Below are 15,934 nucleotides of genomic sequence, written 5' to 3'. Positions count from 1 at the left end.
TACTGGTTTCAGTTTCATCATCCATATGAAGTAGGTATTTGTATAAAAATTACTAGGGCAATATGAGGTCATTATAATCTCTTTTTTTTATGTGATTAAGCTTTCATTATGATTCTGAGGTATGATCAACATAATGATTTTTGATTTAAAATTAGAATGAAAATCTCGTAATTATATGGAAAACCCAGGTTTGATTCCTATGGTGCTGAACCCCTGTTTATAGGTATAAGATTTTGGATCATATTCATCAATTGTTTTGTTGCCTAAGTATACAAATAACTGTTGTATTTTTGTGTTTTGTTTATGCATTTTCATACACTTCCAAATGGGAGACAGTACCCCTATTGTGTTACTTTGATCTCTATTTTAATGTTCAAGGTGACTGTATCATGAGTTAGTATATGCTAAGAGTAGCTTCAATGGAAACCATATTTTGTTGTTTTTGTTGTTTCATACATTTAGTAAGCCTGATGTTTTACATCAGTTTTAAGTTCACAGCAAAATATAATAGGAAGTACAGAGTCTCCATATACCATACCATGCTCCCGTACACGCCTAGCCTCCCCTGTTGTTAACATCTTGCACGACAGTGGTCCATTTTGAGTAGGAATTTTTTTTTTTCAGTTCCTTGGTTGAGTTTTGAGCGAGAGAGCATGCATGCGTGTGAGCAGCCAAGGGGCAGAGGGAGAGGGGGGAAAGAATCCTGTGCTGTCAGCCCAGAGCCTGATGCAGGACTTGATCCCATGAACTGTGAGATCATGACCTGAGCTCAGATCCAGAGTTGGACGCTGAACCAACTGAGCCACCCAGGCACCCTGACAACAGTGGTGCATTTTCTCTGGACACGAACTCTTCATTTGGAGGCCAAGTCTCTAATTTGCATTAGTGTTCAGCCTTGGTGTTATACATTCTATGAGTCTTAACAAAGGTGTAATGATGTGAATCCACCTTTGTGGTACCGTGTGAAAGAGTTCCACTGCCTGAAAAGTCCTCTGTGCTGTGCCCGTTTCTCCCTACATTCACCCCAACCCTTAGCTCCATAGCCTTGCTCTTTCCAGGTGTCATGTAGTTAGAATCATAGAGTGGATGTCTTTGAATGTTTAGAAAGTGAAAATATCCTGGTAATTGAATGTAGGCATTCAAGATATTCTTTGCCCTTTGTTTTGTTTAGTTGCTCATCAGTAGAGGATCTGATGACCTCTGCCTTCCATGACAAAAAGTATGATTTCTCTAGATGTGTGTCACCTAATGGGGAGGGTTGAGAAAAATGACCTCATGAACCACTACAGAGCACTCACATTGGGATCATCCTCCTCTGTGATGTGCGGTGGGTCTAGATAGACTCTCTAGCAATGGAAGGAGACAGCCTCAAGAGGTTAGAACTATATCAAAGTGGAATGCCAAATCTTTCCTTCTTACGTTGCCATTGGAAATAAGACGAGGGAGAGTCTGTTTGCTATGGTTTGGCCATGCTGCAAAGTACAATAGCTATAGAGCACACTTTGTGAGGGGGTGTTTCCTCCTAAAACTGAAGAGTGTCTGTTGAAGAGCTGGGGAGGTTCTGCCGTGTTACAGCAAAACAAAGATACTCTCTTTCAACTCCTCTAGTACTGAAAGTCCAGAAAAATCATGCTAGTTTCAGTCTGACATTGTCAGCTCATGATAATCATTCTCCTAACGATACCAGTTTCCTCCAGTGTCACAGTGTCGGTCAGTGATGGCCATTGTAAACATCAGTCCCCCTGTAGGTGTCAAATTCTGATAAAACCCATTCTTGCTCTTGGTCAATATAGAGGAGAAAGTAAGATTTCTTAGTGCTTTAAGCCTACGAATGGTATAATTACCATTCAGTGTAGTGTGGTTTCCAGGTGTGGTCCCAAAGCAATACTTTTTAACAAATCATAAGCCGTACACTTGTAATTTTCCTCTATTTTTCGATTGTTGATTTAACATGTATTTTGCTTTCATCTTTAGGAGCAGATAAGAATGCTGAGGAAGATTCTATAGCCAGGTAGGATATTTATGGATTTGTAAAAATGACATTTGCTGGGGCACCCGGGTGGCTCAGTCGGTTAAGGGTGTGACTCTTGATTTCAACTCAGGTTTGTGAGTTCAAGCCCCCCGTCGGGTTTTGCGCTCACAGCCTCCTTAGGATATCTTTCCCGACTTCTGTGGGCACTCACTCTTAAAGTATAAAGGAATGAAATGAAATGAAACGGATAATGAAAGGAAAGGGAAGGGAATGAATGAACTGAAAATTATGTGTCTCCTAAGGGAACGCAGAGAACAAAAGCAGTTGTTGCGTGTTCTACACTGGACCAGACACTATATCCTATGGGTAACATCTGTTCAGTTATATAGTCATTGTATAGCTTTGCCAAGTAGCTGTGCTGTTGTAGCCTACATTTTATTACTTTGGCAACTGTGGTTCAGGGAGGTTGACGACTCGACCATGATTCCATAGTTAACGGGTAGCTGAGGGGCTTTGCCCATCAGCCCGTGAAGCTTCCACATCCATTCCCTGGTTCCTCAGCAGCACTGAGATGAGGATACAGATCCTAGGGCAGATCAACTCAGAATGTCAAAGGTAATGATGTCGGAACACTAATTTAGGGTTTGCTTAAGAACCCAGGTTAGTCCAAGCATTTGGCCTCATATATTTGACCACTAGTGCCAACCAAAGTCATTAGTGCAGTGGTAACTAGTCCCTTGTTTTTACCATCCGAGATTTTAGGGTGGTTGTCAGCTATGGCCATGGTGTCAAGGCTTTTCCATAAAAAGCAAGATGTCATCAGGCAACTCCTTACATGTAGTGATATCCCCTCTTCTTGAGACAAATGAGTTTTCTGTAAGGGAAGGATATTTAGTTGTAGACCATGTTACATTAACTAAACTCACTCTCTATTTCGAGGATATTGCTATATGATTCTCTGTTGCCTAAGTTCCCAGGCTGGTTTCCCTTTGGGCTAGTATCCTTGTCTAGTTCTAGGAATCTTTTCGGGTTTTTTTGGATTTTTTTTTTTTCCAATGACTTTTTGTTCTGTGTTTTTGCCTTTTGACTTTCTTCTCTTTTTTCCTTGGTATTTCTTCTTTTTTTTTTCCAATAATTTCCCTACTTCTGCCATTTAAGGACTCTCCATTATTCCAGAGGCCAAATCAAAAGCACTTAGAGTCTCCAGATTTAGGGAACCTCAGAGATTAATTCCTCAAAACACCCTCTGGTCCGTCAACCTATGTTTCACCTCCTTGCCCAATGGTTGTTTCCCTGGAGAATTGGAAACTCAAAAGAGATTGAAGTGACCTATTTGGATATGATAAGTGACAGAAATGCGATTTAAATTCTGGTTTTCTTTCTTTCTTTCCTTCCTTCTTTTTTGTCTTGATCTTGCAGGCAACTGTTTTAATAATAGAAGGCTGGGGAGTGGGTCTAATGAATAGAGTGAAGGAGGGTAAGAATCGAATTAGCAGAGGAGACCAGGTTTCAAGGAGAACAACACTGAGTTGGTTAGGAATACGAGTTTGAGAAAAGATGTCAGAATTTGGGGGGTTATGCCAAGTGAGATAAAGGTGAATGACAGGAATGAAGGACCCAGGATTAGGGGAGTTGTTTAGAAAGGCATATTCAAATAGAGAGTTCAAGAGGGTCGTGATCAGTTTTCTGCTTTTGTGTGTGTTGGTTTCATTAAAGGTGCGAGCATACCTCAGATTTTCTGATGAGAGAGATTAAAAATCATTTGAGCTTCTGGGAAGAGTCTGTTTACAGCAGATAGAAATATGATATCCCCTACTTCCACCCCAACTGAGGGAGGATAGCTTAGATCCTCTCAAGGAATTGGGGGTGGGGGTGAAGATTCCGAACATCAGAGATGTATGGCCCAAGGCAAGCTGTCTCCTCACTCCACCTCTTTTCCTAAATCTGTGATGCCCTTCCCATGTACTTGTAGGGCTGGGCAGGGGTAGGTCTGACTTGTGAAATCAGCAAGGGAGCTTCATCTGGATCGGTGGTAACATGCCTATGTTGAGGTGACTGTGTGGATGAGTGAGGCTCCCAATTCGCTTGTTCTCCAGGAGCAGGACATGGTCCCTACCCTCGGTCATTGGAGCCCATCCTTGTTGTAGGAGTGTATGGCTTCATAGGCTACAGATTGAAAGGTTGGGGAATGCCACAGAACCGTGCTGAAGAGTGATGTAGGAGTGGGAGCTCATAGGGAAGAAAATATTCAGGCAGCGTATAGAGAAATAGAGGCACAACTACCAGGACCATTTTGATCACAGTCTCCCTCCTTGGGTAGCTGAATGCCCCTGAAGGCTTGGAGTGTCTTGCTAGTTATTATGGACCTAAGTAAGGCAAGACCAGTGTGGGAACAAAGTTGGCCTTGGGAACTTTGAGTCTTTCAATCTCTAGTTAGTACTACCACTCATAACATAGAAACCTAAACTTCGATACGTTTACTTAAACGGAGGTCTACGTGACACACAATGTAATATGTGATGCAACAACTCTGGATGTTTCACCGTGATCGCCATAAGCGTAGCTCCCATCTGTTAATGTATGAGGCTATTACGATACCACAGGCTAGATTCCCTATGCTGTACCTTTGAGCCTTGTGATTTATTCATTCTATAACTGGAACCCTGAACTTCCCTCTCCCCTTCCCCCATTTTGTCCATCCCCCCACCTCCCCTCCCTTCTGGCAAGAGTCAAATCTCTGCATTTATGGGTGTGTTTCTGCTTTTGCTCTGTTTGTTCATTGATTCCCCTTTTTACATTCTACACAGAAGTGAAATCATAGAGGATTTGTCTTTCTCTGTCTGACTTATTTCACTTATCCTCATGCCATCTAGGTACATCCATGATGTTGCAGGTAGCAGGATCTCATTCTCATTTAGAGCTGCGTAATATTTCATTGTGTGTGTGTGTCTGCGTGTGTGTTTGTGTGTGTGTGGTATCCAAACAGTATTGTGGGTACTGGCGTACAAAATAGCCTCATTGCTCAGTGGAATAGAACCGCAAACCCAGGCATCAATCCACCACTGTATGGTCAGTTCATCTTCCACAAACAGGAAAGACTATCCAGTGGGGAAAAGGCAGTCTCTTCGCCAAATGGTGTTGGGACAACTGGACAAGCCACATGCCAAAGAATGAACCTGGACCAATTTCTGTACCATACACACAAATAAACTCAAAATGAATTAAAGACCTAAGTGTGAGGCTTGAAACCATAAAAAAAAAAAAAAATCCTTGAAGAGAGCACAGGCCGTCATTTCTGTAACTTTGGCTGTAGCAACATTTTACTATTTATGTCTCTTGAGCCAAGGGAAATAAAACAAGAATAAAGTTTGAGGACTACTTCAACCTACAAAGCTTTTGCACAGTAAAGGAAAGAGTCAAAACTGAAAGGCAACCTCTGGAATGGGAGAACAAATTTGGAAATATTTGGCAAATCCAGTAAAGGGTTAGTGTTCACAATGTCTAAAAACTTGATTCATGTCAACATCACCCCCCTCCAAAAAAGCCCAGTTTACAAATGAGCAGTACACATAACCAGACACTTTTCCAATGACAACATACAGATGGTCAACAGACACATGAAAAGATGCTCCCCCAAACTACAACGAGATACCACGTCACACCTGTCAGAATGGCTACACTCCAAGACACAAGAAGCAAGTGTTTGCGAGGATGTGGAGACTAAGGAAACCTCTTGCACCGTTGGTGGAAATGCAAATGGGTGCGGCCCCTGTGGAAAACAGTATGCAGGTTCCTCAAAAAATTAAAAACAGAACTCTCCTATGATCCAGTAATTGCACTACTGGATACTACCCAAGAGAATACAAAAACAAGAATTCCACGGGACACACGCACTCCTGTGTTTATTGCGGCATTATTTCCAACAGCCAGCGCAAGCGTCCATTGACAGCTGAGTGAACGAAGAAGAAGCCCTATATGAATGTATGTGTGTGTGTATATGTATATCCACACACACACACACACACACACACGCACACACACGCACACACACATGCACACACACACACACTGTAATATTACTCAACCATAAAACAATGCAATCTTGCCATTTGCAATCACCTGGATGGAGCCTGAGGGTAGTATGGTAAGCAAAGTCAGGGAAAGACAAATACCATATGATTTTACTCATGTAGCCCTTAAGAAGCAACAAACGAGCAAAGGGAGGAAACAAAAGGGGAGACAAACCAAGAAATAGGCTCTTACCTGCAGAGAAGAAACGGATGGTTGTGGAGAGGAGGTGAGTGGTGGGAGGGGTGAAAGAGATGATGGGGATGAAGGAGTGCCCTTGTCATGATGAGCACGGGGTGAGTATGGAGTTGGTGAATCACTATTTTGTACAACTTAAACTACTATAACTCTGGATGTTCCTATTACCGGAATTAAAATAAAACTTAATGACAAAACCAGAGGCCAACTTTTCATTATACCAAGAAACTTCGTGGAATAAACAGATAGGTGACCTTTCCCTTAACTTTTTTAAATTTTGTTTTTAAATGAATGAACATGTGTTTGTTGTATTTTTTTGCTCTAAAGGCTTTCCGACAAACCTGGTCCTGACGATTCATGGTCTACCTCATCTAGCCAAGACTTAGATTTTGGTACCAAGGTAAAGTACCCTCCTGTGAAACTCACTTTCCTGCTCTGAATTGAGTTTTCTCCCTTATTCACTCTGAAAATTTAAGAGGAGCCTGTGTATCATCATTTTATGTGTGTCATGGAAAGTTGGCAAGAACAAACCACTTTACAGATACATGACGCGTTGAATGTTTTGTTTTGTTTTGTTGTACTTTGGTAAATCCTACAGGTGGAGGCTGATAAAAGAATGGGCTGGAAAATATATAATGACCGTCAAATTATATTGGGACAAGCTTTCCCACAATGGAGGCAATATGACGTTTGCTTAAGGATAAGGATTCTTACTGTGATCGTAACATGACTGATAATACTCACGCCTAAATGAAACGTGATTGGGTCCAAGTATCTATTGTAGGTTGCCCCCCGCCCCGGGCAAGTTTTATTTTGGTGAGATACAGGATTTTCCTTTGGCTCTATCCTTTGTTCTACATTTAGAATAAAACCATATTAGAAAATGTAGAAATTTAGATGTTTACATTATTTCTCAACATTTACCTTACAAAGGTGTTCCCCTGTAGTTTTGAAATAACTCCATGAAGAGTAAGTTAAAATTGTGCATCTCCCCGAAGAATACGTATTTTGCTGAAAAGAGTAGCTCTATGGGCAGAGGCTCTTCATAGCCAAGGTGTCAAATTTCTAATTTCAGAAATCTTGCCCATTCTAGCTTTGAACACTATCTCCTCCTAGTCCTTGTGTCAGATTCTAAAATTTAAAGTTTCAGACATCTGATATTTATTTCAGTATTCATTTCAAAGCCCCTAAATCATGATAAGCTCCTGGAGGTTAGGAAACGCACTGGTTTGACTCCTGGAGCTCCTAAAATAAAGTCTTGCTTGGAAGAAGCAATGTCATGGTTTTTGAATGTGAACAAATGAGTAGGGAAATGGAATTCCGTAGAATGGAGTTTGAAAAGTAACAAAATACGCATGATATATCACAATTAAATATGTGAATTTAAAAAGTCAGGCTTCAGTTTATATTCCGTTTTAGTGTTTAACATGTATACACGCAAATGAATCCTATTGAGGCAATCAGGAGTTACATAAGAAAGAAGGTTACAGTATATTTTTAGTATCCTCCCATTGTGAGCTTAGAAGTGCAGGGAAAAAGTCGTCAGCCTTTGTTGGTTGAACCCCATCTGTGTCCCATTACCTACATCCTTTAAATGTTCCCATTTCTTCCTAGAATTCTCATTCCCAATTCTTTCTCCATAGTGAATGTTGACGTGTTAGGAACCTCTCTTTTTCTGTTCTTTTGTTAGTCTAGTAATAATTTCTAGCTTTTCGGAAGCGATAGATGCCAGGAATTGAACAATTTATTTATAGTGAAAAAAATTAAATTCTTTATTACAGTATTTATAACCAGATAACTGTAGAGTGATAAGAGTCAGTATTATTAGGGATATACTGTGAATCAAAGCCTCTCTTTTACATAAATATTATATACATAGATACATAGATGGATATGGATATAGATAGATAGATAGATAGATAGATAGATAGATATAGATAGATAGATATAGGTAGAGATATATATAATATACACATATATACACATATATTTACACTTATATATAAATACACACTTATATGTATACATATTTATGTACACCTATACGTACACACACACACACACACACACACACATACATATATATATATATATATATATATATATATATATATATATATATGTATATCACACATATATAAAGACATATATCTTTAAAAGGTTTAAAAGGGACTATTTTTCATAGTATATTCCCAATCCTACTTATGTACCTGTTGAAAAATGTATGTTGTTTCCACTTACCTTCTTTGGCTCACATTTTTCCTTTTCTTTTTTGTCTTAAGCTCATGCTTGATTGATTGGTCATTTGTTTTGTTTTGTTTTGTTTTGTTTTTTCCTTTTTCCCTCTTCTCAACCCATGCTTATTACGGTATTTTTAATTTTTTTTCAAAGTTTATTTATTTTTGAGACAGAGAGAGACACAGAGTGCAAGCGGGGTAGGGGCAGAGACAGAGAGACACACAGAATCCAAAGCAGGCTGCAGGCTCCGAGCTGTCAACACAGAGCTCAACGTGGGGCTGATAACCACAAACCGTGAGATCATGACTCATGAGCTGAAGGTGGATGCTGAACTGACTGTGCCACATATGTGTTCCCCGCACCGGGCTCGTTTTTAATGGTTTACCCCTACCCTAATTTGTCCTTGCAGAAACTATTTCTTTAGTGTCTGTTCTTTTAGTACATCACTGTCTGTCAACTCCATTGTCAACATATTGGTTATGGAATTCTACTGTCTGTGTGTGGTTTCCATCCAGGGCTCGTTGCCCCACAAGGTTTATTATTCTTGTTTTTCTCTTTCTTGGAAGGGGCTGAGATAAATGTTTTTGAAATGTTTGCATTTCTCTTGGAAAGGGAGGGAGAGAGAGAAAGAATGAGCAAGTGCTCGTTGTTGTGATCTGACAATATGCAAGGTATGATCTCAGTCCTTTTATATTTGTGGAGGGCTGTTTTGTGACCCAGGATGTCACTTGGAGACATTGGAGAATGTTCTATGTGCACTTAAGAAGAATGTGCGTTCTACTGCTGTTGGATGAAAAGATCTTAATATATCGGTGTTGATATCCATGTATATAAATGTATATATATGAGGCCAATATATATCTATGTATATCTGAATACATCTGGTCCAATGACACATTGGATCTGTGTTTCCTTACTGATTTTCTGCCTTGACGATCCGCCTTTTGCCATGAGTGGAGTCTTAAAGTCGTCTACAATCATGGTATTTGTATGTATACATTTAATCATGTTTGTGAGTAATCGATTCATATGTGTGGGCGTTTCACTTTGGGGGCATAAACACTTGCAATTGTTAGCTCCTCTTGATGGATAGACCCCTTAATTATGATCCAATGCCCTTCTGAATCTGTTACTACAGTCTCTGGTTTAAAATCTAGTCTGTCTGGTGGAAGTGTGGCGACTCCAGCTTTCTTTTGACTTCTAGTAGCATGATAGGTGGTTCCCCATACCTTCACTTTGAACCTGGAGGTGTCCTGGGGTCTAAAATCAGTGTCTTGTTGACAACATATAGATGGATCTTGTTGTTTGGTTTTGTTTTGTGTTTTACCCATTCTGATTCCCTGTGTCTTTTGATTGCGGCATTGAGTCCATTCCCATTCAGAGTGATTAGTTAAAGATATGGATTTAGTGTCATTGTGTTATCTGAAGGTTTCATGCTTTTGGTGAGGCCTCTGGTCCTTTGTAGTCTCTGCTGCTTTCCACTCACAGAGTCGCCCGTTAGGATCTCCCGCAGGGCTGGTTTAGTGGTCATGAACTCCATTAGGTTTTGTTTGTCTGGGAAAGCCTTTCTCTCTCTTTCTGTTCTAAATGTCAGCCTTGCCTGGGAAGGGATTCTTCGCCGCAGATGTTCCCATTCAGCACATTGACCGTTTCCTACCCCTCCCTTCTGCCCTGCCAAGTTTCTTTGGACAGGTCTGCTGCTACCCTTATGTGTCTTCCCTTGTCGATTAAGACCCGTTTGTCCCTAGCTGATTTCAGAATCCTCTCCTTATCTTTGTAGTTTTCCAGTTTCGCTATGGCATGTCGTGGTGTTGACCTGGGTTTGTTGATTTGGAAAGGAATTCTCTGTGCCGCCAGGACTTGGATGCCCGTTTCCTTCCCCAGATGAGGGAAGCTCTCAGCTATAAGTTGTTCAAAAAAAACCTTCTGCCCCTTTCTCTCACTCTTCTTCTTCTGGGACTCCTAGGATCTGGCTAATATTTCATCTCACTGAATCACCTAGGTCTCTAGTACCTGCCTCGTGATCTAGTCATTTCCTTCCTTTCCTTTCCCTGCTTCATCTTTGTCCACAATTGTATCTTCTGTTTCACGGATTCTGTCTGCTGCTTCTCCCGTCCTTGCTGTCACTGCATCTAGTTTACTTTGTATCTCCTTTACACCATTTCATGTTCAGCGTTCATCGTGACGATTCCTTAGGTCCTTGATCTCTGAAGCAGTAGATTGTCTGCTGTCTTCTATGCGTGGTTTCAAGCGCAACTATGCGTCTTATGAGTGTCATTCCAAAAATGTGCTCACATATATGGTTTCTGTCTCTTTTGAGCCCTTCTCTGGCTGTCCTTTCTTCCCGGAATTTTTTTGAGGGGAATTCTGCGATTTCGTCGTTTTGGCTAGATTCCTGCCCTTTATGTGTGTTAATAGCTTGTTCTGTGTCCCACACCTGCGAGTACTACTGTAATAAAAAGACCCCCTACACTGTCCAGGGCCTGGCAGTTGAACAAATTTTTTTTGAGTGTGTTGTGTGCACTCTTTCGGTGCGTCTTTGGCTGCTGTTCTCGCTACTTGGAGTGGCGGTTTGGGCCTTCCAACAGGTGTGCTTTGATTTGTTTGTTGAAGTAATCCTGGAAAAAAGGGGAAGAAGATGGGGAAGAATCCTTAGCCCAAACAAAAAGAGAAATGACTGGAGTTGAAAAAAAGACCAGGAAGTGACTCAAAGGAGCTAGAGGGCTTAATCCAGAAAGAGAGGGAGGAAAATGAAGAAGGAGATCTAGAAAAGTATAGAGAAAATGCACAATCAAACAAACAAAGAACCAGAACAGAGGATCAAAGGAAAAAAATATATAGATATATCTATAGATATATCTGTGTATAGATATATAGGTATATATTAAGATATAGAGATAAATGTAGATATATAATTAGCTTTGACCCACGTCAACTCGAGACTACTAGGCTGTTTCCAAAGGGAGAAGGGGAAAGAGGAGAGTAGAAAGAGAAAAAAGGGAAAAGAGAAGAAAGGGAAAGCAAAGGAAAGAAAAGATGGGCGCCTGGGTGGCTCAGTAGGTGAAGCGTCTGACTCTTGAATTTGGCTCACGTCATGTTGTCGCTGTTGGTGGGTTCGAAACCCCCAACAGGTTCTGCAGTGAGAGCATGGATCCTGCTCGGATTCTCTCTCTCTCCCTCTCTCTGCATCTCTTCTGCTTGATCACTCACTCTCTCTCTCAAAATGAAGAAATAAACATTAAAAAAGAAAAGGAAAGACAAAAGAATAATAACTCAAACGAAAACAAACAAACAAACAAACAAACAAACTAAGATAGAAAACCGGAGGAGAGTTGTCTATTGGTGCCTGGGACTGGTGGCTGTGCTGGTCTAGAGCAGGGGCTATCTGGTCCCATCAGTGTCAGTCTCACTCCTATAGAGAAGCAGTTACGAGGCACAGAGTGTCAGGGTTTGGTGTAATGGGCCTGCCTTCACTGAGGCTCACTGTCCATTCCCTGAAGCCCCACGATGTTGGTCATGGGGAGAGACATGGCGACACCCCATCTATCCTGCCCACACGAGGTGTCTCAAAACTCACTGTTTAGGCTATCCTCACGGAATAGCCTGGGGAGCCGGCTTGCCTTGCTGCACAGTCCCCTGTGCCACCTGAGTACTGAGCTGGGATTCAAAACCCTGCAGGATCCCGCTTTGCTCGGACCTGGTAGTGGAGTTGCGCCACTCTGCCCAGTGGACAGAGGGCCTCTGGCTCGTGCCTGCACGGTCTTTTTCCCTTGGGCAGGGCAATACCTCCCCTTTCCACCATACTCAAGGTGTTCTCTCCCAGTGTAGCCCTGAGATTGCTACCAAGCCTAGGGGCGGCTCCCTCCCCACCAGGCATGGGAGGTGGTAGCTTTGGTCGAGAGAAAGTGTGGCCACCTTGAAAATTCTGTTTTTTACCCTCTACGGCTGTTTTCCAAAGTAGAAACTGGCTCTCTGGACCTCTCCTTGGTCTGTGGTCCGGACAGGCTTTCTCATATCCAAATGCACTTGCCACAGCCTCTCTCTCTCTACCTTCCTTTCGTTTCTCCACCAAAGGCCTTCCCCCACTGCATGCCTGTGCTGCCCATTTTATTTCTCCCAATTCTCATACACACCCTTCTGTCCCGCCAAGCTGTCACTCTGCACCTGCGGAGATTTTTCTGTCCCTCTGCAGCCTGTATTCCTGGTATTCCAAGTGTTGTGACCTCAATACTGCTGTGTTTGAGGGACAAGGGAAATTCTGATCCCCTCCCCTGCCATCTTAACTCCCCCCTCCACCTTTTGCTTTGCTTTTCGCAATTGCAAAGTTGGGTGCCTAATCGACTAAGTCACCCAGGCCCCCCAAAGAATACTTGTTTTCCATGGGAAGATGTTCAAAGGCCAATAAAATGGCCCTTGTGTCCAGAAAAGAATGGCAAAGTTAGAATGGGTTTTTGATGTTCTCATTTGGGGCTATAATAAGTTCCCGTAAGCTCTTAGCGATGACATCATAAAGGTATACATTTGACCCTTGAACAAGATGCGTTTGGACTGTGGGAGTCCACATACATACAGATTTTTTTCAATAAATACAGTACCATCCTGTAAACATATTTTCTCTTCCTTATGATTTTCTTTTGCATCTTGGTTTTTTTTTTTTTTTTTAATTATTCATTTTGGGAGAGAGAGAGAGGACAGAGCACGTGAGTAGGGAAGTGGGGGCAGAGAGAGAATTTTCATCAGGCTCCACACTGTCAGCGTTCAACTCAGGAAGTATAGATCATGACCTGAGCCAAAGTCAAGAGCCTGACCCTGAACCGACAGTGCCACCCAGCACCCCTTCCTTACGAGTTTCTTAGTAACCTTTCCTTCAGTTTATAGTGTAAAAATACAGTATGTAATACATATAACAGGGAAAACATGCATTAATCGACTGTGTATATTGTTGGTAAGCTCAGCATTCCGTTATCCTAACTCTGACCTCCCATGCTCAGTTTACAGAGTCAATGGCCAAACTAGGCCGAAAAGGTAGATTAGACCTAGAGAGCATATACAAGCGATTCTGCTTTAATGTTCTGGTTTTCAATACATATATACTTTTTGATTTTTAAGTGTGATTGCTTTTAAAGTAGGAAATTCGGTAGGAATTTTTGTTTTTTTGATTTGGTTTTGAGGTTTCAAAAGATATTTGTGGATTTTCGAGGGCATGGCCATCAGAGCCCGTAACCCTTGCTTTGTTCAAGGGCCAACGGTATAGTGATTTGGTACTTTTGAGATCTTCTCAGTGAGATTAGTGTAAATGTTTTGACCTTAATTAATTGGTCCTTGTATACTGAGTACGTACCAAGCAGTTAGCTACTGAGTGTACAAGCGGAGGGTTTAGGTTGTTGTGGTCGGAGCAGAAAAGTAAGTCAACAGCAATCTGTTATAAGTCACTATAAAGGCTTCATCGGTAGGGAATGGACGATGTTAGTTGAGAGAATATTGGGGGCGTTTGTAGTGAGGATGAGGATGAGAGTGGGAGTGGGAATTTTGGTAGTCAGAAAAGATCTGAGAGTGGCAAAAGGTGCCAAGTGAAAGATGAGAAGGACCAGTCGTGTAGACCGTGGCGAGGGACATTCTGGACAGAGAGGACCACGGATCATCATTTTACTCCAACGTCTTAGAGTGACCAAGCTGTAGGAAGGCTCACTCCATCATCATCATCATTATTATTGTTGTTGTGTGTAAAAAAGAAAATGTGCATAGTGAAATGAGTGCTTGGCACATTTTAGGTGACTAAGACATACATGTTCTTATACTTGCCGTTTGAATGCTTACTACACATTCTGAAGAGTTCCATACCTATATCTACATTGTTTCTGCTACTAGTTCATCATAATTTTAAGAAAAGTTTTTCTTACTACTTTGCCATTCGATCCAACCCTTCTTTCGTCAAGAAAAAGGTCAAGCCTCTGTTTACCTAAACGAAGCAGCAGCTACGACAGTGTTTTGTTGATACACAGCATGATATACTCCAAAGTTTCTGATCATGTGAGGTATGAATTGACACTGAAACAAATGTCTGCCATTTTACTAGAAGCAGTTTTCATTTATAGCAAGTACACTTTTAAAGATTTTGTTTCAAAACTTATTTCACATGTCCTTTTATTTTGGTCAGGAATGCAAAGGAAGGGGTTTTGTTAGTTCCTTTTTGAAATCTGCATACAAGCCAGGCTTCTGCCTTTGAAAGTATTTATTCTGGCCTTCCATGATCAGTTTAGAGAGTCAATAGCCAAATGAAGATTCAAAGGGACGCTGAATCAAGAGAGCATATATGAGGTTTTGTATTTAAATGTTTTGGTGTTCAATACGGTTTTCTTATTTGCAAGTCTGATAGTTATTAAAATCATAAATTCAGATATTTTCTTGGAAAAGGATTAGGAAGTCTTCACGCAACTCATTACTGATGCTACTTTTAACAGTGTGTGTCTGAGAAGCCCAACAAAGATGTTCCTCATGTCTCTGGAGCTGTGGATCAGAAAGGGCAAAGTGTATTAAATGGACAAGTAGAAGGTAAGAACTGTATTTTATTCAAAGGTCATTTGACAGAATGTTGATTTCAAACAGGAATACTGATATATTCTAATATCTAAAGAAAACGGCCTGTTAAGTGCATAGGAAAGAGAAAGAGATGTGAAAAGGAGATAAGTTGCATATCGTATGTGGTGTCAGCAACAGATTAAATTGAGAGTGCCACCAAAGGACCTAAATGGCTAGTTCCCTTTCAACACACTGGAAGGCCTAAGGAACCTCAGGAAAGAAGAGACGAGCCAAACAGGGAATGATGTGAATGGCGGAGACTACAGGGAGTAAATGAAGGAAAGTAAGCCGGTGTGTATTGTGTTTCTACTGGAAGGTGGTAAAATACACTAGTCCTTTAAAGGGAAGAGCAGACTATTTGAAGTGCAGCAACACTATCAGGTGAGCTTCTCGTACCAGAATTTGTCAGAGTAGTATCCCCAAATGTCCCCACTCTTACTGTGATCCTCACTGTTGGCAAGACATTAAGGACTGACCTAGCTGATGATGCAGAGTTATGTCCTAACTACCATGGGTGAACGAACATAAGCATTTGTAGTCAGTGATAAATGTATATACGTTAATGCCATATAAAATGGGGGTACTTCATACGGTAGTATCATTTAGGGCAAAATAAGAGAATTGGAAGGAGGGTCAGATAGGGAGACATCAAGATAACTCATCTGACATTTTGGATGCCGTATTTGTGAGTTTTGATTATTTTGGCGATAACTGCCTCTAATAGGTGAACTATATTTTTAATGTTCTAGGAACATAAGGAAAAGAAACAAAAGAACACTATAATCAGTAGTATGTTTTCATATTCTGTCTGACAGTTCTGATTGTTGTAGAATGATCCCTGTTACTTCTTTGATTCCTATCTGCCAGAAAAATGAACTA

At 41.1% G+C, this 15,934-nt stretch overlaps 1 long non-coding RNA gene across 1 annotated transcript; it reads left to right on the top strand.

Moving 5' to 3' along the window:
* The first annotated feature begins 1,972 nt into the window (after positions 1 to 1,972).
* On the top strand, positions 1,973 to 15,500 carry LOC145713365 (uncharacterized). The gene is made up of 3 exons (XR_014136471.1): positions 1,973 to 2,011; positions 6,566 to 6,638; positions 14,938 to 15,500. It is a non-coding gene; the product is annotated as an uncharacterized LOC145713365 (long non-coding RNA).
* The last annotated feature ends 434 nt before the right edge of the window (positions 15,501 to 15,934 follow it).

Source organism: Panthera onca, chromosome F1, assembly GCF_046562875.1.
Source record: "Panthera onca isolate mPanOnc1 chromosome F1, mPanOnc1 haplotype 2, whole genome shotgun sequence".
NCBI classification, from domain to species: Eukaryota; Metazoa; Chordata; class Mammalia; order Carnivora; family Felidae; genus Panthera; species Panthera onca.
The sequence above is the reverse complement of the archived record's forward strand: the minus strand, read 5'-3'. Positions and strand labels throughout refer to the sequence as shown.